The following is a 23,627-nucleotide window of genomic DNA, read 5'->3' as shown; positions in this document are numbered from 1 at the left end:
TACCTGTCCAGCAGAAAGCAATGTGTCTGTGTTAGTAACATCAAATCGCCTCTTCTTGATTGTCCAGTAGGGGTCCCTCAAGGCTCCACACTTGGTCCAATTTTATTTTCACTCTACATTAATGATTTGCCTAATGTATGTCAAAATGTTAACATCCAGATGTATGCAGATGATGCTGTAATTTATACATATGGCAAAAATTATCATGAGGTTTCATCCACTCTTACATCTGCAATGATACAAATTGATGATTGGCTTACTAGGTCTTGTCTTCATTTGAACACCAACAAGACCGTTTGCATGGTATTTTCAAAACAAAACACAAAGGTGATACAGTCTAATGTGTTTCTTAGAAGAGAGGAGTTAAAAATTGTAAAGGAATTTAAATATCTGGGGCTGACATTGGACTCTACCTTAACATTCAAATGCCACATAAAAAGGGTGGCAAATAAGGTTAAATTCAATTTACAGAACTTCAAACAAATAAGGCCATTTCTCAGTCTAAGTGCTGCTAGACTGTATTTACACACAATGATATTCTCACACATTGAGTACTGTTTTACAAATTGGTCACTAACCAATATAACAACACTTAAGCCTATTGAAGTACTCTTCAAAAGAGCCATTAAAATATTTGATAAAAAACCGTTATCATTCCATCACTGTAGCATACTGGAAAAACATAAATTATTGAGTTTTGAAAATTTTATAAATTTTAAGTACGCCTGCTTTGTTTACAAGGCTATACACGATCTTGCTCCTCCCCCACTGAATGACTTTTTTTATAAAACTGAGAGTGAGGGTAGAACAAGGGCCTCTATAAAAGGGGACTGTGTAATACCCTTTAGGCGCACCACATTTGGACAAAATGTCTTGTCAGTAAAGGGAAATAAATATTGGAATAGTCTGCCCTCCACAATAAGGGAATGTTCATCATATATTAATTTTAAAACACATTTAAAATTCTGGCTTTTAGAAAACCAAAGCTGCACGCATTTTTAAACTGCCTCATGAACTTTATTATGTGTGACAATTATTTGTTTTGGTATTTTGCTGTTATTGTTGTTGTAAGTGTTTTATTGTGTCCCTCAAATTATTGAGGGTGTGTATGTTTGTATTTGTTTTTATGTTTTTATCTGCCTAGGGACTATAGATGAAAATTAGCTGTGGTGCTAACTCTAGCATATTTACATTGTGTACGTGTACTGATGTTCATTAATATGCACTGTCCCTATCTAAATAAATAAACTAAACTAAACTTTAATTGAGACTAGTATTGTGTAAAGCTGGGGTTTCCAAACTTCTCATTTCAAAACCTATTAGACAACTGTAATCTATTCTAGACCCACTAAAATATTTTTAAATATAAATTTTTTAATGGGGTAAAACACATTTGTTCTCTTTCAGTAGAGTCATTTTATTTTCATAATATTTCATAATGTAAAGTAAATATAAGTTTATTTGCAATACCAAATATTTTATGGTATATTCTTTCAAAACCATTGTCATTGTTAATTATTAATTTGGCCAAACTGTTGTTGCATCATTACGGTGTGCAACACACCTTAACCTACTGTGTGATGGACAAGTGGGTCCTCCTGACACACAATTTAAAATCCCCTGGTGTACCGAATGTTGTATTGTAATTAAAGTTGCATCTAAGTCTTGTGTAACAGTCTCCATTATTTGTGATTATATTCATAGTGTCACATGGTACTTTCAGCACTTACTACATCACAGTGTTTTTAATGCTTTCATTTTTAGGGTTATTATAAATTCATTCATTTTTAAAGAATTCCTTCTTTATGTAGAACATGCAAAATCTAAAATGTAAAGTGTCATGATCAGCTCTGGGTCTTGTGCAGTGATTAAATGAGCAGGTAGTAAATGTCATAGCTTTAAGTTCTGGATGTAATGAACATTCAGCACATAGGTTTCATAAATTGAATTTGGTAAACAAACTTGTCGAAACAATTCATGCTGTGATGCTGGATAATACCTGGTCAAATGAATACATGTATAATGTGTTTTAACATTGTATAAGGTTTCTTCATGAATGGTGCAGAGACTGCTGTCCAGGTTACAGTGTATTTGTTAAAATGTTGCCAGTAAGATTATTTCTGTGTACAAGGTACTTTGAGTACCTTTATGTGTCTTATTCTGCACTTAAAACATGAACGCAATTTATATGCAGGCGTCTCGTCAGAACTGCAAAATATGCAAGTGAAACTGGACTAAACGCAAATAAGGGTATGATTTCATGTTATATTACACGTGATATGAGGTAGGGTATATAATAATTATATTTTATGAATGCAAATTAAATGCAAAACTCTTAAAAAACTGGCTAATTATATGCAGCTGAGGGTTTTTTTTTTCAATCTTTTGTTTGTGTTCAATACAATTAAACAATGAAATGAGTTGAGCATTTCGGTCAGCTGATTCGTCTGCGTTTGCTCGGATTCAAGATCTCCAGAAGATGTATGCAGCTCGTAAAAATTTCGAATGTTTCAAGACATCGCCAAGACGTCTTGCAGAGATATTGCAGACGTCTTACTTTTCAATGTTCGCGGCCGATCTACAGAAGATGAAGCGATATTTAGCAGACGTCTCCGCGACGTACGTGTGCTATCTGGGAAATGATGATTTTACTTAAACACTGAAAACTGAAAATAATGTTGAAGTCTCTTAATGTTTTTAACGACTTTAAATATTGATAGATCAACTTGTTGAGAGTAATTTTAAGATAAGAAATGATTGAATTTAAAAGAGTGAATCTGTCCTTCAAAGAAACTATGAATGAGGAAGTGAAAAGCGTCTCATCTCACCTGAACACACCTGAACACTCGCTGTCATCACAATCTGACTGGATTCACTTTCTCAAAATACTACAACTTTAACATCAACTACACACACAAAAATACCTGTAAAGCTGTTTATACATGTTATATTAATCACTTTGATCATCGATTTGTTAAGAAATCAACTCTACCTGTTAAAATGGCGGAAGATAAACACAAAACAATTTACTTTCACTTTCATCTGTGACGTCACTATTGTATGAGGAAGTGTTTGAGGTGTTTCTCCGTCTGCTGACAGTAAACAAACATTAAACATCTGATTACAAATAATTTAACAGATTTAATTTATAAACGAGACTTAATCATTAATGTGAGTCAATATGTTTACATTCACTGCATGAAACAAAGAGCACATCAGCATTAACAATAATTAAACTCAAATCAAAATTACTCCTCTTTTGTTGAACTAATGTAAGCCTTATAAAGTCATATGAGTTTAATATAATGTAGACTAAGTGATACTTTATTATTTTGTTAACTACATTTACATTCATGTATTTATCATAGTGTGAACTTTATCAAGTGTTTGGTTTAAAAAACACAGCGAGGTCTTTAAAAAACGCACACTTTTAGTTTAAAAGATTAATTGTGGATAAAATATATTTGTGCTAACATAAACATTTCATTGAATAAAAAGACAAAATATCAAGATAATTATCAGACTTTATACATTAAAAGATGTAAAGAAAACTCCGCCTCCACTGCCACCTACAGGACATTTGTGTTATTACAGTTATTCTGCAGTGTGTCATAGACAATAGAAACATTATTCACAGTTTCTTTATTTTCTCCACTGAAATCTAAAGTGTGTGTTGAATGTGCAGATGAATGAAATGTATAAGATAACTGATGGTGCTGTTCTCAGATCAGATGCAGGGACACTGAGAAACATCAGCACCAGCACATCCGGCCTGTATCAGTGCACTGCGTCAAACATCATAGGAAAGAGCACCTGTGTCCTTAACCTGCAGGTTGTAGCACGTAAGTGTGTAAGGAGAGACATTACAGACACAAAGACTGTCACATGATCAGATATGAGGTCTGATCACAGCTCTGTCTCGTATCACAGCTCAGACACAGAGTGTGGGTCTGATCACCGGCCGACACCATCGACACGAGCGTTCTGGCTGTGATCATCTGATGTCTGCTGGTCACACATGTGGATTATACAGGACCCTTGAGAAAGATTTTGGTAGATTCTCATTCCAAATGGTTGGAAATTTATCCTGTAACAACTTCACAAACTACCATCATGAAAATGAAACTGTGTTTTATCACACATGGACTGCCTAAAATGATAGTGACCCCCGTTTCAAATCTCGACCTTTCCTTGATGAGACCACCCATGACACAATCTTCAGGAGTCTAACTGAGAGAATTCTGGATGATTGTTCACAGACTGTTCAGGTATTTGATTGTTTTAATATTAATATAATGAAATAAAGTGCTGTGTAAATCAGTTAGGCCTATTTAATTAAAGTCAGTATTTACTATAGTATCCTCTAGCATTAACTATAGTTAACTCATCAACTGGAGTAAATAGTATAGTAAATGTTTGAATTTATTCTAGTAAAGAAATAGTAAAATGTAGTTTGCTGTAGAAAATTTGTAGTGTGAGAGTGCAGAAATACAAGTTTACTGTTAACAGAGTAACTTACACAGACAACACACAATACTGTTTCACATCAACCAGTTTCTCTTTTTGACTGGCATACTTTATTTAAATAGAAACATTCTGCATTCATTCAGTCACTGATTAGGTCACATGACATACACTCTGCAATGTGATTGGCTGGCTCACAAAAATAAAAGTGAAACAAATCAAATATAAATGAGAGCACAATACTTATAAATCTTAACACTCACATTTCTATTTGATCATTTCAACAGAAGAAAATTCATACAGCAAACATAAATGAGTTAAATGTCATGATGTTTGTTGCTGGTTTTGTTAGTATATCTTCAATCATATCATCAGTTGGACAGTATCTCAGACTAATTCTGTCCTCCTTTATCACAGACCTCACAAAATGACATTTAATGTCCACATGTTTACAGGATTTGTTGCTGACGCTGTGACACCCTGACGGCGCATTCACACGGGGCGTCAGCGTTAACGCTTAACGGAAGGATTGTCTGAAGCGTGGCCAACAGCCAATCACAGTGGCCGCTACACATGCTCCGTTCTACCATAAACGTAATTGGCTGGCTCTGTCTAGGTAATTTGCATAAGGCGATCTGATTGGCTGACGCACGCGTTGCCGCGTGAAAAGTTGAGAAATGTTCAACTTCTGCCGCGAGCAACGGCACTGACGCGGCGCCGACGGATCCACAATTCAGTTCGGCAACGCATGACGTCACCCATTAAAAGTGAATGGGAAGCGTTAACGCTGACGCCCCGTGTGAATGCGCCGTGATTGTCTTCATAAAGTCTAGATTGATATTTCAGTCCATCAATGTTTTCTAACACTCGTGTACAGTCACAGTTAATGTCATAAACTCAGCTTCACATGTGGACAGTGTAACAGTAGACTGTCTTTTAGTCTTCATGAGATTAATGGATCATTTTTGTTCATGTTAATGCAGTAACTTGTAGTACTTCTTCTATCAATTATATCAGCTGCACATACAGTGATTTTTTCAGTTTATACACATCAGTTTTGTATTACTTTGAGATTTTACCTCGTAATCCTCTGGTTGTTTCATATAAATGTCATTCTATTGGCTCATGTAAATATTCTGTCTTTACATCCATTTGATGAACAATCATATTTTCCTGAACTGTTTTCTGTTTCAGTATCTCGTCATTCTGGCAGTTGTAGTAAAAGTCTCGTCATGGTTCACATCTCTCTCTTGACTTTAACCTTTGACATCATATCGTGCTTTGTGTTTGTCTCTTCATCACTGTTTTTCTTAATAGTGTAGACACACTTACCCCTCACTAATTCTTGACCTTCATGTAGACTAGTCAGGGTAAACGTTACACTTTACTTTAATGACTTCATCTCTTCATCTATAATCTTAACTCACTCTTCTGTCTTGATTGATTGATTTTATTTGACCACTTAAATATAAAAATATGAAACAGTACTCCGAGTCATACATTAAAATACATAAATAGTCAGGGATAACACAATAAAGCCCAAAGACTTATTTCCATTGTGGTCCCATAAGGGCAAAGGGGAAAAGACAAGTGGCAACATATCTCACAACAATGGGTATTTTGATGACACCCGGTGAGAGAGGACGCTGGCGTGACCTGTTCGCCGCTTCTCAAACCGAAAATTCGAAAATTCTCTGTAGTATAACGATTGTCGCTACGGTTGTTACAGTATAGCATACAGTAGAACGTTTATCGAACAGTACTACGCCTAGTAAGTTATACTGGCATCGTTGCTCACTAGCGAACATTGTGGACTTATTTATTTTGCGATACGGCTCTGTTGACTCTAGCGGTTGTTTACTTACCAGTTTTTTATCGCTTGGAGTTTACCGTATCTGTCCATCGCTGCTGCCGTGAGGCTTTCATCCAGGGTCACTGCTGACGATCCCGAGGTCTTCAGACAAAGTCGCAGTTGTTTGTTTGCTGTGTCGTATGGCTCTCCACTGTGCACCATTGACATGGCTAATGGCTAACAGAAAACTGTACACGACTGGCATGAGGATGTTGAAATATTCCGCCACACAACTGAAGAATCTCAACAACTATAACATTCCAACGTGTATATCAGTCATTAAACAACTTGGACTTCTTCGCCGGCCCCGCTACATTCACAAAGGTTGCAATCGAAAGTTTGTTTTCTCGCGGTCTGATCATCATAACATCACATCTCTCTGGTCTAGCGTGCGCACTGTCGCATCTCGAACACGTCATCAGAGCGCTTCCGCTCCTAGGACTAAAAACGTTGGAAAACGTGAAGTGGATTTCAGTCTACTCCAGCCAATACAGAGATTCACTGCTGCAACAAATATCAAGATTGGACTTTTTAATGCACAATCCATCACAAATAAATCTTGCCTTATACATGACCATATTATGGATGAGTGTTTGGATATGATGTGCCTTACAGAAACCTGGCATCAACCAGATGTTTATTTTTCTTTAAATGAGACCTGTCCTCCTGGCTACTGTTATTTACAGAAAGCCCGCAGCACAGGGCGTGGCGGTGGTCTGGCTGTCATCCACCGAAGTGACCTGATGTTGTCCCCTATAACCCTGCCTGAGCACTCTTCATTTGAATGCCTTGCATTTAAATGTAAGCACCCTCTCTCCACGACAATACTTCTTATCTATCGGCCACCCAAACCAAACTCAGCTTTCATCCCAGAGATATCGAATCTCCTCTCAACCATCTGCACACAGTGTGACAATGTCATCCTACTTGGAGATATGAATATTCATGTAAACTCCTCCACCTGTTGCTCTGCAACAGAATTTCTTCAATTACTTGACTGTTTTAATCTGACACAACTTGTCGATGCTCCCACCCATAACAGGGGCCACACTCTCGACCTAGTCATCACAAACTCTGCTCATCTTAGCGATCTCCTGGTGTATGACCTGGGCGTCTCTGACCACAAGGCAATCTCCATGAAGATGTCCTTACCAACGGTCCTCATCAAGCCCAAACGCCAAATCTGTTTCAGAAACCTGAATAACATCAACCCGGACATTTTGGCATCCGACCTTCAGCATTATCTTTCTGTACACAGTTTATCAGCTATGGATTCATTGGACTACTATAATAACACACTCAGAGGTATTTTGGACTTTCATGCCCCAGTCAAAACCAAAATTGTCACTTTCTCCCGATCAGCACCCTGGTTCACTGGTGAGCTGCGTAAAATGAAGACAGCTGGGCGTGCTATTGAGAGGAGATACAAAGCCACAGGTCTCACTGTACACAAGCTCGCCTTTCGGGAACACCAGAAAGGCTACTCAAAGGCACTCACAGAGGCGCGATCACAGTTCTACTCAAACATTATCAGAAACAATCCTGGAAACTCCAAAAAACTGTTCTCCACCATAAATCATCTTCTCAAACCACAAACTTCATCAATCACAGAAACTACAGAAGAGCACTGTAATAATTTTCTGGACTTTTTCAAAACAAAAATAGACTCAATTTATTCTACTTTTCCTGGGCACACTACCCTGACTATCCACCCACAGCTTGCAATATCTGAGCCACTCCATCATTTCCCAGAAATATCACAACAAGAGGTTGAGATGTTAATAAAAAGGTCGAATCCCACCACCTGTGCCCTCGATCCCTTTCCTACAGCTCTAGTAAAAGCAAACCTCTCTGCAATAAGCCCTTTGATTACCAATATAATAAACCACTCTCTTCAGTCTGGTAATGTTCCATCTGCCCTTAAAACTGCCATAATCAGACCACTTCTCAAAAAACCCACCCTTGATCCAGATGTTTTTGCAAATTACAGACCCATCTCAAATCTCCCATTTCTCTCCAAAGTTCTGGAAAAAGTTGTTGCCATCCACCTCCAGGAACATCTGAAACACAACAACCTTTTCGAAAAATTCCAGTCTGGCTTCCGTTCTGCTCATAGCACGGAAACAGCCTTGTTGAGAGTCACAAATGACCTACGAATGGCAGCTGATACTGGTTCGCCTTCCCTTCTTGTACTCCTCGATCTGTCTGCGGCTTTTGACACTGTTGACCATGGAATACTTCTAAACCGGTTACACCAAACCATTGGACTCACTGACACTGCTCTAAACTGGTTTAAATCGTACCTCACTGGCAGAACAGAGTACATTTCACTTGGAAGTACAAGGTCCCGACAACACATAGTCACCTGCGGGGTCCCTCAGGGGTCAGTCCTTGGCCCCTTACTTTTCATCACTTACATCCTCCCCCTCGGCCATATCATCAGCCGCTATGGAGTCTCATTTCACTGCTATGCCGATGACACACAATTGTACATGAAATCAGGAACACACAACTCTGCAGCTTCATCTCTACCATCTCCGTCTTCTGCACTTACTGCCTGTCTGGAGGAGATAAAAGCGTGGATGAACCTCAACTTCCTCCAGTTAAATAGTTCTAAAACTGAGGCAATTCTTGTTGGCACCTCACACCAGACCCAGTCCTCCTCCATAACCGGTATAACCATCTCTGGTCATGTCATTCCCCTCTCCACAACTGTCACAAATCTTGGTGTAAGATTTGACCCACAACTCACCTTCGAAGCCCACATCAAAAACCTCTGCAAGATTTCCTTCTACCATCTCAGAAATATTGCAAAACTCTGTTCCACACTCACATTAGCAGATGCTGAAAAGCTGGTCCATGCCTTTATCTCCTCCAGACTGGATTACTGTAATGCACTTCTCATCGGGATCTCTAATAAAAACCTGCAGAGACTGCAATATGTCCAAAATAGCGCTGCAAGGATCCTGATGAGAGTGCGAAAATATGATCACATCACACCCATTCTTCATTCACTTCACTGGCTCCCCATTCACGCCAGGATTGAATACAAGGTCGCGCTTCTCACTCACCAGTGCATTTATGGAAATGCTCCCTCATATCTGAAAGAATTAGTCACCATACAAACCACAACCCGATCCCTCCGTTCAACAAACTCAAACCGCCTCCTCCCTCCCAAGACCAAGCTCAGCACCATGGGTGATCGGGCTTTCTGTTCTGCAGCTCCTCGGGTCTGGAACGCCCTCCCCGACCATCTGAGGGTATCTCAACATACTGAGACTTTTAAAAAAGGACTAAAAACATTTCTGTTCAGCAGAACCTATGAATTTTAATTAACCTTTTTAAACTGTACAAAATATTTGGGAGTGTTTTTTTGATGTTTTTACCTGTTTTTTATGATATTTTTATGACATTTACTGTAGCACTTTGAGATTTGCCATAAATGTAAAGTGCTTTACAAATAAAATCTATTAATCATTTCATCATACATTAACACAACTATTAATATTATACCACAAAAACAATAAAAGCATAAAACCTATGTTTGGCACCTAAGCCATACCTTCAAACCCTGTTTAAAACTGCCTGTGCTTCTAACTGTCTTAAGTGTACTAGGTAACCCGTTCCAAAGGGTAGCTCCAACATAAAGAAAAGACTGTTTGCCCAGATTGGTCTTGACTCTTGGTGGTATAAAATCTGTTGCATTACCCCTTGTGGAATACCTGTGAACTTCATTTACTTTATTAAAATAATTTCTAAAATTTGGGAACATCCCCATAAACAATTTTATGTATCATACCCAGCTGCAACTGATGTACTCGATCCTCAACTCTCAACCATCCCACCCTTTCAAAGTGGCATGTTTCCAGGTGAGTTCTTATAGGGAGGTCTAAAATAAGCCTTATTAATTTATTTTGAGATGTCTGAAGCCTATGTTTTAGGTTGCTTGTGACACCATTGTACCATGAGCCACACGCATAATCAAAATAAGGCTGTATTAACGCTCCTGCCAGAATTATCTTAGTTCTTTCGTCCAAAAACTTTGATATTCTGGCCATATAGCGGGCTCTCTGGTTTACTTTGGTGATAACCTTTAAAGCCTGACCTACCCCAGACACGTGGCAATCTAACATACATCCAAGGTAACTGGTTGATTCTTTGGCAGTAATTACTGTTTCTCCAACACGAACCTCAAAACTTAAGGCTTTCTTTAACTTTATCTTTGTTCCAAATAATATGGATTCCGTTTTCCCTAAATGAAGGGATAATCTGTTATCCGCCATCCATATACTAACATTTAGAAGTTCTGCGCTGAGTATGTTTTCAATCATATTTTTATCTTTATGAGAGACAACTAAAGCAGAATCATCTGCATACAAAAAAAGGTTACATGAACATGCAGACTTTAGGTCATTTATATATAACAAAAAGAAGAGTGGACCCAAAATGCTTCCCTGAGGTACCCCACAATCCATGCCTGTTGGTTGAGACATTTTGCCTCCAATATCCATAACTTGCGTTCTATTCTCCAAATAAGAGCACACCCATTTCAATGCTTGTCCACTAAAACCCATAGCTTTCAATTTATACATTAAGACACCATGGTCAACTGTATCAAAGGCTTTTTGCAGATCTAACATAACCATCCCACAAAGATTTCCATTATCTACCTCCTTTTTTATATAGTCAGTTAGAAATAGTAAACAGGTATCTGTAGAATGTGATTTCCGAAAACCCGACTGAAACTCATAAAGTAAGTTTTTTGATTTTATATACTTATCAATCTGTCATCAATAATCAATGTCAGCTACATCACCTTGAAAACTACAAACATAATCACTTAAATAATCTGAACTTTTCCTCTCTCTGGCAGGATTTCTTCTTTGTTCAGGTTCATCATCTATTTGTGTTTAGTTTTCGCTTATTCACTGTTCACTACCTATGAGTTTTGTTTTTACATTTATTTTGAATTACATAGAATGTGTTGTGTTTTATTGTAAATTTATTATAAAGTTTGTGTTTGTCCACTAGATGGCGCAGTTTGACTCTGTCGTTCAGAAAGCGTCTGACAGATAATCAACAGCGATAGATCAAAGCTGAAATGTCAAGTTTATCATTTTATAAAACTTTATGTCACTCTATTGAAACTGTAAATTACGCTCATTTCATCTTTACGGTCATCAGTAGGACTGACATACAACTGATGTCTGCACAATTAATATCAGTAATATCAGATTAAACATTTGATTTGTTTTCTTTGTTAATAAGATTTAAAAATGATTGCATTGTGATTTTATTTACATTTCATTCAGTGTCTCAACTTTTTTGTAATTGATCACATAATCATCAAAAAGTCCTGCAGTCAGATCCTGAAGAACACAAAAGCAAAGACGTCCAATATTTGGATTTAGAGATAAATGAGCTGCGACTCTTCAATGTTGTGCTGAACTTGAACACATTTCAGTTTAAGATGAAGTTAAAAACCCCAACAGTGTAGAAGAAGAAGAATCTTGTCAGTATTTACTTCAGTTTATGATCCTATGAGATTTCTTGCTCCTCTTACACTGACTGATAAATCGCTCTTATAGGAAATGTGTAGACAGAAGCTGAGTTAGGATGAAGATTTACCTCCAACACTTCAAAGTCAGATTTAGATAAAGTCACATATCAGATCCTGTACTGAATAATCAACTCATACGGTTAAGAGGAAGTGATATCACTATTGTGTCTTCTTATTCACCAGCAGATCATACTGAAGATCAGACAGACATCCATTTTGGGATCTGTGGATAAGTCCTGAATAAAAATGAAAGACAATCAGATATGAGATCATCATCAGTGTCAGATGAAGAGACAGAAAAACAAACTATTAGTGCTGTCAGTCAGTGATAGAAATGAAATCTTCAACATAATAAACATGTCAACAATCTGTTTATCACATACACATGAGCTACAACAATACAAAAACACATTTCATCTATTTCCTCTGAATATTTGATGTCAATGTAAGAGATGAATGTATTGATATGTATGTAGTATAATATAATGACACACTGACAGTTTTATGAGTTCACACACAAACAGTAAGAAAATGAAGGTGATGCTTTATTTTAAAAGTCCTGGAGGTTGACAGTCGTGTAAATAAAGAGAAACAGCATCAATGTCAAAGCTCGACAGAGAGTTGTGTGAAGTGTCCATCAGATTTTAAGAGTTGACTTTCTCTTCTTTTTTCTAATCTTCATCTCTATCATTTATCATCTGTACTTTGTGTTTATCTGTTGTGTATATATTGTGTTTGTGTTGTTATTTCTGTCTGTATTCTGATGATTTAATAAATAATGCTTAAAACATGAAATAAAAACCAAGTTGTTATAAAAAGAGTTTAAGATGAACATCTAGTCAAGTGTGCATAACAATAGAGGTGTCGGCCTATCAAACAAACCACATTAACAAACATCATATATAAAGTGTAAGAAGAGTAAGATCACAGTATTAAATCCTGGAGTGAACAAACTCAACATCACAGTTAGTAAACAGACTCAGACATTGGATTGAATTCTTATTGTGTTGATCTGACAAAGCATCAAGTGTTGTTCATGTACACTTCATATTTTTTGTTTGTTGGGTTTAAAGGATACACAGCCTATAACAGCAGCAGATCAATTTACATTTATTTCTAATATTTATATTCTAGGATTTAAATGACACTGTATGAGTTTATTTTAAACATTTATTTAAATGAGCTCTACTCACCATACTGTCTGTAGTTTATAATGTGGATCATCTTTTAGATCAGAGATCAGCTTCACTCCTGAATCTGTGAGATTATTATGAGACAGATCCAGATCTCTCAGGTGTGATGGGTTTGATCTCAGAGCTGAAGTCAGAGCAACACAACCTTCATCTGTAATATCACACCAACTCAACCTGTAGAGAACAGAGACTATGTGAATTATGCAAAACTACAAAGTTTGTCCACAAATCTGTAACCTCCATCTCTTCATGTAATGTTCCTCTTTCAATCCCTCAGTAACTGAGACACTGTGTGTTTAAATGTCAAATAAATGCATCACACAGCTGACTATTAGTGTTAGATGTCCTAAACCACATGAACATTTCTTCATAAATCTGTATTGAGTTCATGACTCACACTTGTAATTCTCATCAGGTATTTGATGGAATATCAGCTGGACATAACATAACTCTGATCTTACATTTAAAGATGTTACAGTGTTTAAAGATCAATTTCACTCAAACTATAAAAACATTATTAATGTGTGTGTCAGTGTCAATGATGGATCAATGTTTTTAATCATCTTTATAAAAACAACACGACGATGAGAAAAACTCTTCATACACAATAATATCAGCAAAGATTTCATCAAAAGAAACACCAAACTACATTTTCTGACATTTTAAGAGGAGTTTTGTTGCATGTTGTGAAGGAAATTGAAATGAATCATAAGTAAGGAATAATTGACGACGGGCCATTGAATTATAAGAAAATAATGCACACCAAGGTGGCAATGCGGCACGACGCGAAGCGCAGGTGTGCATTATTTTCAAATAATTCAAAGGACCGGAGTCAATTATTCCGCTTATACCACGGTTACCACAAACATTGCTCTGGTGACTATTTTCAAGACATTTGAAACTTAGGTATGCAGTTTACAGAAAAATAATCAACACCCATAGAACTTTTCTCAGCCAATCAGAATGCAGCATTCAACAGACCCGTGGTATAACTAATTATAACTAACATGTCTTTTTCTTACAGGTTTGAACATTTGTACTGTATGCTTTTGACAACAAAATGTGTTGAAATAGATGAAGTACGTGTGGTATTAATGATTTCAATTTAAACTCCATGACTTGTTAAAGCTGAGGTCATCAAGAAAGTTAAATTTGGTTTTGTCTGCATGATAACAGAGAGGAGTTTCTGAATTGCAGATATGAAGAATAAATCATATTAGAGATAAATAATGTGTCTTTGTTCTTTATCTATCCTATATAAACTCTTATATTCTTTCTGATGAGGAGGATTCAGTCGTGATTAAATCATATTCAAAGACATTGACTGGAGTCTGTCAGGTTGAACACATGATCTTATTTCCTCAAGTGTTTGTGTTCATTAGAGGTGGGAATCGTTTGGACCCTCATGAAGCGATTCAGAATCGACATATATAATTAATATGTTAACCAGCATATCGATATGTAACTGTAACTGACATATCGTCTAATCATCATCATTATACACAGTGATTTTGGCAGTATTACTGTATTTATTTAATGCAGCACACGCAGCACCTCCGTCTGAATAACAAATGATGTGAATATTTTTACAGAAGTATATTCATGTTCTTATCTATATCTAAACATTTAGCGGCAGGTTTTTGGAAACACTATTAGCACATCAGATGAGTCTGTAAATGAAAGTCACTGTTTCTTCCTGTCGCTCACTGAACAGAGAAAAGGCAGATGAAGATCATCCCAACATGTATTTTGTTTTCTTGCAGTTTATAATGAGTCAAATAGGCTAGATGTATTTGTTTTTTCTTTTTCTACTTCTCGTGTAAGCTTCGCTCTGGGTGCTCGACCGGCGCACGCTCTCAAGCTGTCCGTATGAAGGGCCTTACAAGACAAATTTCATTCTGGCACTCTCACACACATTCATTCTCCTATCACATACAAATATTTTTTTCCTCTCACATACATGCATTCTCCTTTTACATACATGCATTTTTAATCGCACACACTCACATTCTCCTTTCACATACATCTATAGAATGTGTGTATGTCTGAAGAAAATGTGCCTATGTAAGAGAAGTATGTATGTATGTGTAACATGTCTGGAACGGATACCCTCACCCACAAAGACCACACAACCACTTAATGATGAGACCTGGTATTTTAATCTGTTGATAAGGAGAAATTATCAGGTCAAAACGGGGTAGCAGCTCCTCCCACTCTGACACACAGTGTTGTTTATAGGGAGGACCGCACGTGCATGCGTCCACCAACCTCATGTAGTGAAACTCAAATCAACAATAAAAAAATAAAATGTGAATAAAGAAAGAACTTTAACTATAGCATATGGATCCCCCCTGCTCATTTTAAACAATGTGCTAAAAATGTGCAAAAATGTAGTATGTTGGCATTACATCTAAACATTTTACACTTGAATCACAAATATGCACCATTTTATAATACAAACTCATGTGAATACACATTAAATCTATACTCAAATACTGCATCATACTCTGAATGAGCAAAATAATTACAAAACATACTTAAACTCAGTGTATGTAAACATTACATACAGAACTAGATAATGTGCTTAGTATATTTGCACAGTCATATGCAATCTACACAATGTGCATCACACTCAGCACAAATAAAATGGTTTACCAAATAAAACATTAAATAACAGTCTTACCTTTTTATAACACTTAACATAAAACACTCATTAACTATCATCCAACACACTTTACTTTATAAACCAAACAATACATATAGCATACCTGTTGATAAGGAGAAATTATCAGGTCAAAACGGGGTAGCAGCTCCTCCCACTCTGACACACTATAGTATTAGCACACAATGCTAATTAGTTAGCGCCACAATTATACTGACTACTTACACAAAATCACATTAAACAGTACATCCTTGTTGCAGCTAATACTATTGAATGTTGACACAATTTTAATTACATTCATCCAATGATAAATATACACATTCAGGCAAAAAAACATCAACATACCAGTGTTGTTTATAGGGAGGACCGCACGTGCATGCGTCCACCAACCTCATGTAGTGAGTGCCCCGCTGATGACACTCCCTCCCCAAACAGGTACTCAAAGAAAAGTTCCTCTACATTTTAGATATTTAAACAAAAATGATTCAAACGAAATTTCGTGAAGTTCATTACTTCAGCATGAATACACACATATGAAAAGTATAACATTAATCAAAAAATAATAATTTTAGAAAATAAAAACTTTAGTACAAAAATATATATAAATAAAAGGAAAACTCAAAACAAAAAAACTCAAAACAAAAACCTAGTCAAAGTAATTTTTATACCAGTTACATCCTCCCCCCTGAACTTCACAAATTTCGACTATAGGGATAATATACACTGGACTCAGACCAACTGCTATTTAGAATATTGTGCAACATAATGTTTCCCACTTACAGGGAAGGTAAGAACAGCAGGTTGATCAGGCCCACTGCAATCACCTGCAAAGGGTGCCTTAAACACCATTCATTTATAGATGAAACTTCATCTCAGATCCAGAACAACAGTGTACTGAAAACATTGACTCAAAAGGCACTTTACATTAAAGTTTAAATCTCTCAACAAAAAAAGTGCATTCTTACTTTAACAAAGATCTTATAACCCCACTAGCCGGATTCAGGGTTTTGATAGACTGGGTCATATTCTCAATTAACCTGTTGACAGGTTTCACTATCCTGCCCACTCTGGTCCTAACTCCAACCACTTCATGGTCTGTAATTGGTTCAACAATACCAACAGGAATATCATCATGTATAATCTCTGAAGAAATGCTGTTAGATTCATGAATCAGACCTTCGGTTTCTGGAGCTTCAGAATTACTGTCTCTCTCTATGGAGTCATCCTTTGATGCTGAAGGGACTTCTCCCAACACACCAGAAACTGTATCCACTGACACAATACTACTACTACTACTGCTGGGCAAACTCTGCTGAGGGCTCTCATGCACAGCACATTCTTCAACCCAACTGGCAACTTGGTCAGATACACTGGGCTCAATCTCGGGAGCACAATCATTTGCCAAAGAAGTTCTTACACCCATAGACACTGACGTGCTACTACTACTGGATGGTACATCAGAATCTTCCAGCTCCAACTGAAGAAAGTTAGCTTGCAGCAATAAGTTGCGGTGAACAGTTTTCTCCTGGCCAGTTTTAGTGTTATGTATACGGTAAATATGGCACTGAGGGTTTAACCCAACTACCCTGTAAGGTGTGGACTCCCACCTATCTGCCAGTTTTCTCTTTCCACGTTCACCTTTGTTGGCCAGGAGAACCTGATCTCCCAACTCAATATCACAGCCCTTTGTTTTCCGGTTGTACAATTCGGCCTGCCGCTGCTGGCTGGCACTGATGTTCTCTTGAGCAACGGTTAGAGCTTCTTTCAGGTCAGTCCTCAACCTCTTTACGTACTTGTCATAGTCAATGACATCACTGTCACCCTCAAGGTTACCAAACATGACATCCACAGGCAGCTTTGGAATTCTGCCAAACATTAGGTAAAATGGGGCATACCCAGTGGATTCATGCACGGTACAGTTGTACGCAAAAGTCAGTGTATAAAGCATCTGAGACCACCTATCCTTGGACCTAGGCGGCAATGCCCTGATCATGTTGCCCAAGGTTCTATTGAACTTCTCGACAAGGCCATTGCCCATGGGATGGTAGGCGGTTGTTCTGGACTTTTTCACTCCTGCGACCTGCAACAGCTCTCGAATCAACTGACTTTCAAAGTTAGCTCCCTGATCAGAGTGGATCCGATCAGGGAAGCCATACACACAGAAGTACTTGTCCCACAATTGCCTTGCCACCTGCCTCGCTGATTGATTACGGCACTGAAAAGCATGAGCCATACGAGAAAAATGGTCAGTAACAAGTAACACATCTACGTTATGACCCCTGGAGCTTTCTGCGGTCCAAAAATCAATGCATACAAGCTCCATGGGCCTTGATGTTCTCACACTCTCCAGCGGGGCTCTGCCTTCAGGTTCGGGCATTTTACTAACAACACAGCGTTGGCAACATTTGACGTACCTGCGAACATCATGTTCTAACCCGACCCAAAAGAACCTTTGTCTTGCCAGGTGCATAGTTCTACTTTGGCCCTGGTGCCCTGCTTCATCGTGAATGCCTGTCATCACCTGCGCAACTAAAGACGATGGAACAACATACTGTAACCGTTTCTTCCTGCCAGATTGTCTTTCCTTACACGATACAGAACACCATCAACCATCTTTAATTTGTCCCACTGCTTCAAAAGCCTGAGAACTTTATGAATCTCCCCAGCACGCTCACGGCGTGAGGCTCTTTTGCCCCTATTGATGTAAAACAGGACGCGGGACAGGCAAGGATCATTTTGTTGCGCATCTCGAAGTTCATCCAATGACAAAACTGGTAAAGGGCATTGCCCAGGGGGTGACAAATGTTGGATGTCTTGACCTATCAATGAGATTGCTCTGGATTCTACTCCTGCTTCCCAATGACTATGACCCTCTAACACCGCAGACACCTCAACACAAGAGAGCGGACATTGGTTTGATGTTACACAGGGAGGGTCCTCAGCACCCTGAAGTCCAGTACTCAGCCTAAATGCTTCCTGCACAGTGTCTTTCCCAAACTGTTCTGCTTCCTTGAGCAGTGAACTGTAAGGTTCACTCAGCAGTCTCTCGCTGAGCCGGTTAGGAACAAAGGGTTGACGACTCAGAGCATCGGCCACCACATTTTTAGGACCAGGTATGTATTTAATGCTAAAGCGGTATGGCGCCAACTTTGAGATCCATCGCTGTTCACACGCGTCGAGTTTAGGCTTTGTGAGGACATAAGTTAATGGATTGTTATGCGTCCATACGACAAATTCACTGCCTTTCAGCCAGTGGCTGAATTTGTCGCAAACAGACCACTTCAAAGCCAAAAACTCTAAGCGATGAGCAGGATACCTGGCCTGGGCGCGGTTAAGAGCCTTGCTAGCAAAAGCGATCGGCCGAGCTCTAGTCTCACCCTCTGCAAGTTGCGAAAGTACGGCACCTAACCCGTCAGTAGAAGCGTCAGTGGACAAAATAAATGGCCGGCTAAAGTCAGGATGCGTCAGCACTACAGAATTTACCAAAGCAGCTTTTAGCTGCTGGAAGGCACTGCTGTGCTCTTCCTTCCAATCCCCAGGGCTCAATTTCCTGAACGCAGCAACACGTTTATCTGGAGGCTTTTTGCCGCTTGGGGCAGCTGTCAATGCAAACAAAGGTTTTGCGATAGTGGAGCAATTCTGGATGAATCTCTGGTAATACAGCACCATCCCAAGGAAAGACTTTATTTTCCTTTGAGACGGGGTTACCCCATCCTCCATCATCAAATCAGACTCTGACACTGCCGCAATAGCACTGACCTTGTCTGGGTCAGTTGCTACACCTGTACTGTCAATAACATGCCCCAAAAACTGCACGCTTCTCTGAAGGAAATGACACTTTTTAGGAGCTAATTTTAACCCATGTTCACGTAGCCTACTGAACACCATCTCAAGTCTTTTGATGGCCTCACCCTCGTCCAGGGCATACACAAGTAGGTCATCCAGGTAACAAAGCAACGTCAGGAAATTTTGGTCGCCAAAGATATTCATCATTAGGCGCATGAAGCTAGCGGGGCTGTTACAGAGCCCCTGCGGCAGCCTGTTAAATTCAAATAGGCCCATTGGCGTTGTGAAGGCCGTGAGCTTCTTGTCCTCCTCCGCCATGGCAACATTATAAAAGCCGGAGGTGAGATCCATTACACTAAACAAAGCATTCCCACCCAGGGCCGCCAAGCAGTCTGCTTGATGAGGTAAGGGGTGAGCGTCCTTAATGGTCCGAGCATTAAGCCAGCGGTAATCAACGCAAACGCGAAGTTCACCGCTCTTCTTCCATACAAGGACCAGTGGGGACGCCCACTCACTACAAGACTTCCTAATGATGTCTTGCTCCTCCATCTCTGAGAGCACCTTCCTCAAGGTTTGATATTGGGCCGGGGGGACACGCCTATACGAAAGCCTAAAAGGGTGGTTGTCTGATAAATGAATCCTATGGACAAACTCTTTGGCCTTACCACAGTCTAGCCTGTGTTTAGAAAACACATCCTGATACTTCTGAATCAGCTGTAGAAGCTGATCCTTCCAGTACGCAGTGACTTCACAGGACCCTATGTCAAGGTCACCGAGGCCAAGCTTTTGCAGTACACTATGTATATCAGAAGGGGGGCTGCATATACCAACAGTAGAGGAGACAGACTGGCTCTGTACATTCACAGCCCCTCCATGACTATTTTCAAGTTGCACATCCAAGTCTTCAACTGCTAAAACAGGAGACACATCTGCTATTTTGGCATTACGTCTCAAAGTGAGCGGTTTATTAGACGGGTTAATAACCTTAACCGGCACCCATCTGTCACCTGGCAGTGTGGCTATAACACGCCCGACAAGAACACCCTTCTTGTGAGTCTGAGCCTTAGGTGGTTCGACCAGCACAGCACTGCCCACAGAAACAGAAGAACTGGCCGGAAGCCTTCCCCACACAAGGTGCTCCTGACGAGGTAGAAGTGTGACAGCTTGAGTAAGCTTAGCGGTACCGATGACGGTTGGGATGGTACTGCCCTGCCATCTGTCATGTCCAGATAACATACTCAAGATCCGTTGGATCTCTGGTTCTCCTGTAGGATTTGGCTGATTCATGACACACCAATAGCTTTGGGACTGCTTAAGTTGACTAAGAATGTATTTGATGACGTTAGTACCGACGATTAACTGGTCTTTTTGTCCTGGTACAACAAGGGTTGGTACAACAACTGAGTGGTCATATACATGCATTTTTAGCTGATAGATGCACTTGGGCCTGACCCGAACGCCACCACAACCTACAAGTAAAATATCAGTGTGGGGCTGATCAGACTCAAGGGTCCCACATGCATCTAGCAGCTTGTACTCCATTTCCTCGCTAATGGTACATGCCATAGAACCAGTGTCCAATAGGCCCTGGCATATGACTGTATCATTAACCAATACATCTGTATAGAATAAACTGTCAGCTTTTTCCAGTTTTGCAATGTTCTGGAACAAAACAATGCTGCTACTTGACTCAACTTGACAATTGCTGCTATAGATGACCATCGGATCATCTTCACTGGTGAGAGGCTGACTTTTAGCACTCACACCGCCCTCCCCCCAATGTGAGTGATCTAGTTTCCCTGATCGTCATTGGCTTGGGCCATGTCTTGCCCAGCAGCCCTGTGACACTGCTTACGCTGATGCCCAAACTCTAAACAATTAAGACATCTCTTTTCCCTCATGCAGTGCGAACGGGTTGAATGAGATCTGTCTCCAAATACTGCACATGGGGAAGCTCGATACCACTGAGACGGTTGAGGCTTTGGTCCTGGAGCAGGTAAGGTGGTGCGCTCGAGCACCCTTTCTAACATCTTTAACACACGCTCCAAAGTGCCAGATTCCGCAGATTCGTTTGTTTTAGGGTGTGGGCTTGCAGCACATGCTGCAGAGTTTACACCTACATCTTCACTTCCTACTGTTACCTGAGTGCTCACAGGTCCTTTAACAACAGCAGCCTGGTTTACTGCAGCTTTAAATGCAGAAGGAAGCTGCCTACGAGACCTAAAGTCCCTTTCATGCTCATCAATGGCCTCTTGGACCTCTTCGGCGGACCATTTGCTTAAGGGCTTACATCTAAAGACACTGGCAAGGTCAGAATTAGGGCAGTTCCGGATAAACATCATTACAATCCCCGAACTCATATTCTCCATCTTACCACCACATCTTTTCAGGTGAGCATCTGCTAGCTCGGCTGCTTCATTCAACCTGACCCAATAGTCAACAGGGCACTCATTGTGTTTTGGCTGTGTCGCATAAAAATCAGCTAACGGCTGGCATGAGCCAGGGCTCTCACTAAAATAGCGACGCAGTACCTCGTAAACAACTTCAGGGCAGAGTACTGCAGCCGAGCTGCTTTTTAGCTTAACCTTAACAATGCTCTTTGCCCTACCACAAAGGTGATTAAGTATCTCTTCTACGCTGTCTGCCTTGTTGCAGCCCTTTTTGGACAGAAATACTTCCATCTGTTCAATCCACTCCAGGATGGTACACTTATCACTACCATCCCCTCTGAACATTTGTGGGTCTTTAATGTCAGCTTTGACTATAAGGTTTAGCTTGGACAGATCAAGATTCAGTGATAAAGGCATTGTCATTGATGGAAGCTGCTCAGACGATGGAGCGGGATCAGGTAATATTGAGGCTTGGTTTGTCAACAAACGCGTAACAATAGAATCGCCTATTTGACTTCCAAGCTCACCAATGAGATCACGTAGTTGCTGTCTAACATTGTCACAACCAACATTGGCAGGCGGGGATGACTTTGGTTCGTTTATCTCAGTGTAGGGCGGAAACGAAGCAGTCGCAGAATCATAGACCAACATGCGCGGTTTACCAACTTTAGGCTCGTCAACTCCAAGAACGCCTCGACCCCTGCCAATGTGAGGTGTTACAAAACTTCCATTAAACCCTCCTTCTGCCATAATACCTGTGGTAAGTAGTTACAATGGAAAACATACACACACACAAAAAAATATCTTCACAGTTATCATATGCTTTAAGTCAAATGAAGGTAAAAACGGGAAACAAATGGATAGAAAGTCCAATATGTGGTGTGGTGAAGTGAGATTTCAATGACTGAGTTCAATTACTGAATTACTGTCAATGTCCAGACACTGATACCGGAATGTCAATGATGAAAATGCTTCGGACGTCGTTTTCTGCGTTGTGATCCTACGTCGTTGAACCCCAGCGACCAGCTGCTGCGGATCTAGTGCATCCGGTTCACGGCACCAATTTTATGTAACATGTCTGGAACGGATACCCTCACCCACAAAGACCACACAACCACTTAATAATGAGATCTGGTATTTTAATCTGTTGATAAGGAGAAATTTTCAGGTCAAAACGGGGTAGCAGCTCCTCCCACTCTGACACACAGTGTTGTTTATAGGGAGGACCGCACGTGCATGCGTCCACCAACCTCATGTAGTGAAACTCAAATCAACAATAAAAAAATAAAATGTGAATAAAGAAAGAACTTTAACTATAGCATATGGATCCCCCCTGCTCATTTTAAACAATGTGCTAAAAATGTGCAAAAATGTAGTATGTTGGCATTACATCTAAACATTTTACACTTGAATCACAAATATGCACCATTTTATAATACAAACTCATGTGAATACACATTAAATCTATACTCAAATACTGCATCATACTCTGAATGAGCAAAATAATTACAAAACATACTTAAACTCAGTGTATGTAAACATTACATACAGAACTAGATAATGTGCTTAGTATATTTGCACAGTCATATGCAATCTACACAATGTGCATCACACTCAGCACAAATAAAATGGTTTACCAAATAAAACATTAAATAACAGTCTTACCTTTTTATAACACTTAACATAAAACACTCATTAACTATCATCCAACACACTTTAC

Source organism: Misgurnus anguillicaudatus, unplaced genomic scaffold, assembly GCF_027580225.2.
Source record: "Misgurnus anguillicaudatus unplaced genomic scaffold, ASM2758022v2 HiC_scaffold_33, whole genome shotgun sequence".
In the NCBI taxonomy this organism is placed as follows: domain Eukaryota; kingdom Metazoa; phylum Chordata; class Actinopteri; order Cypriniformes; family Cobitidae; genus Misgurnus; species Misgurnus anguillicaudatus.
The sequence above is the reverse complement of the archived record's forward strand: the minus strand, read 5'-3'. Positions refer to the sequence as shown.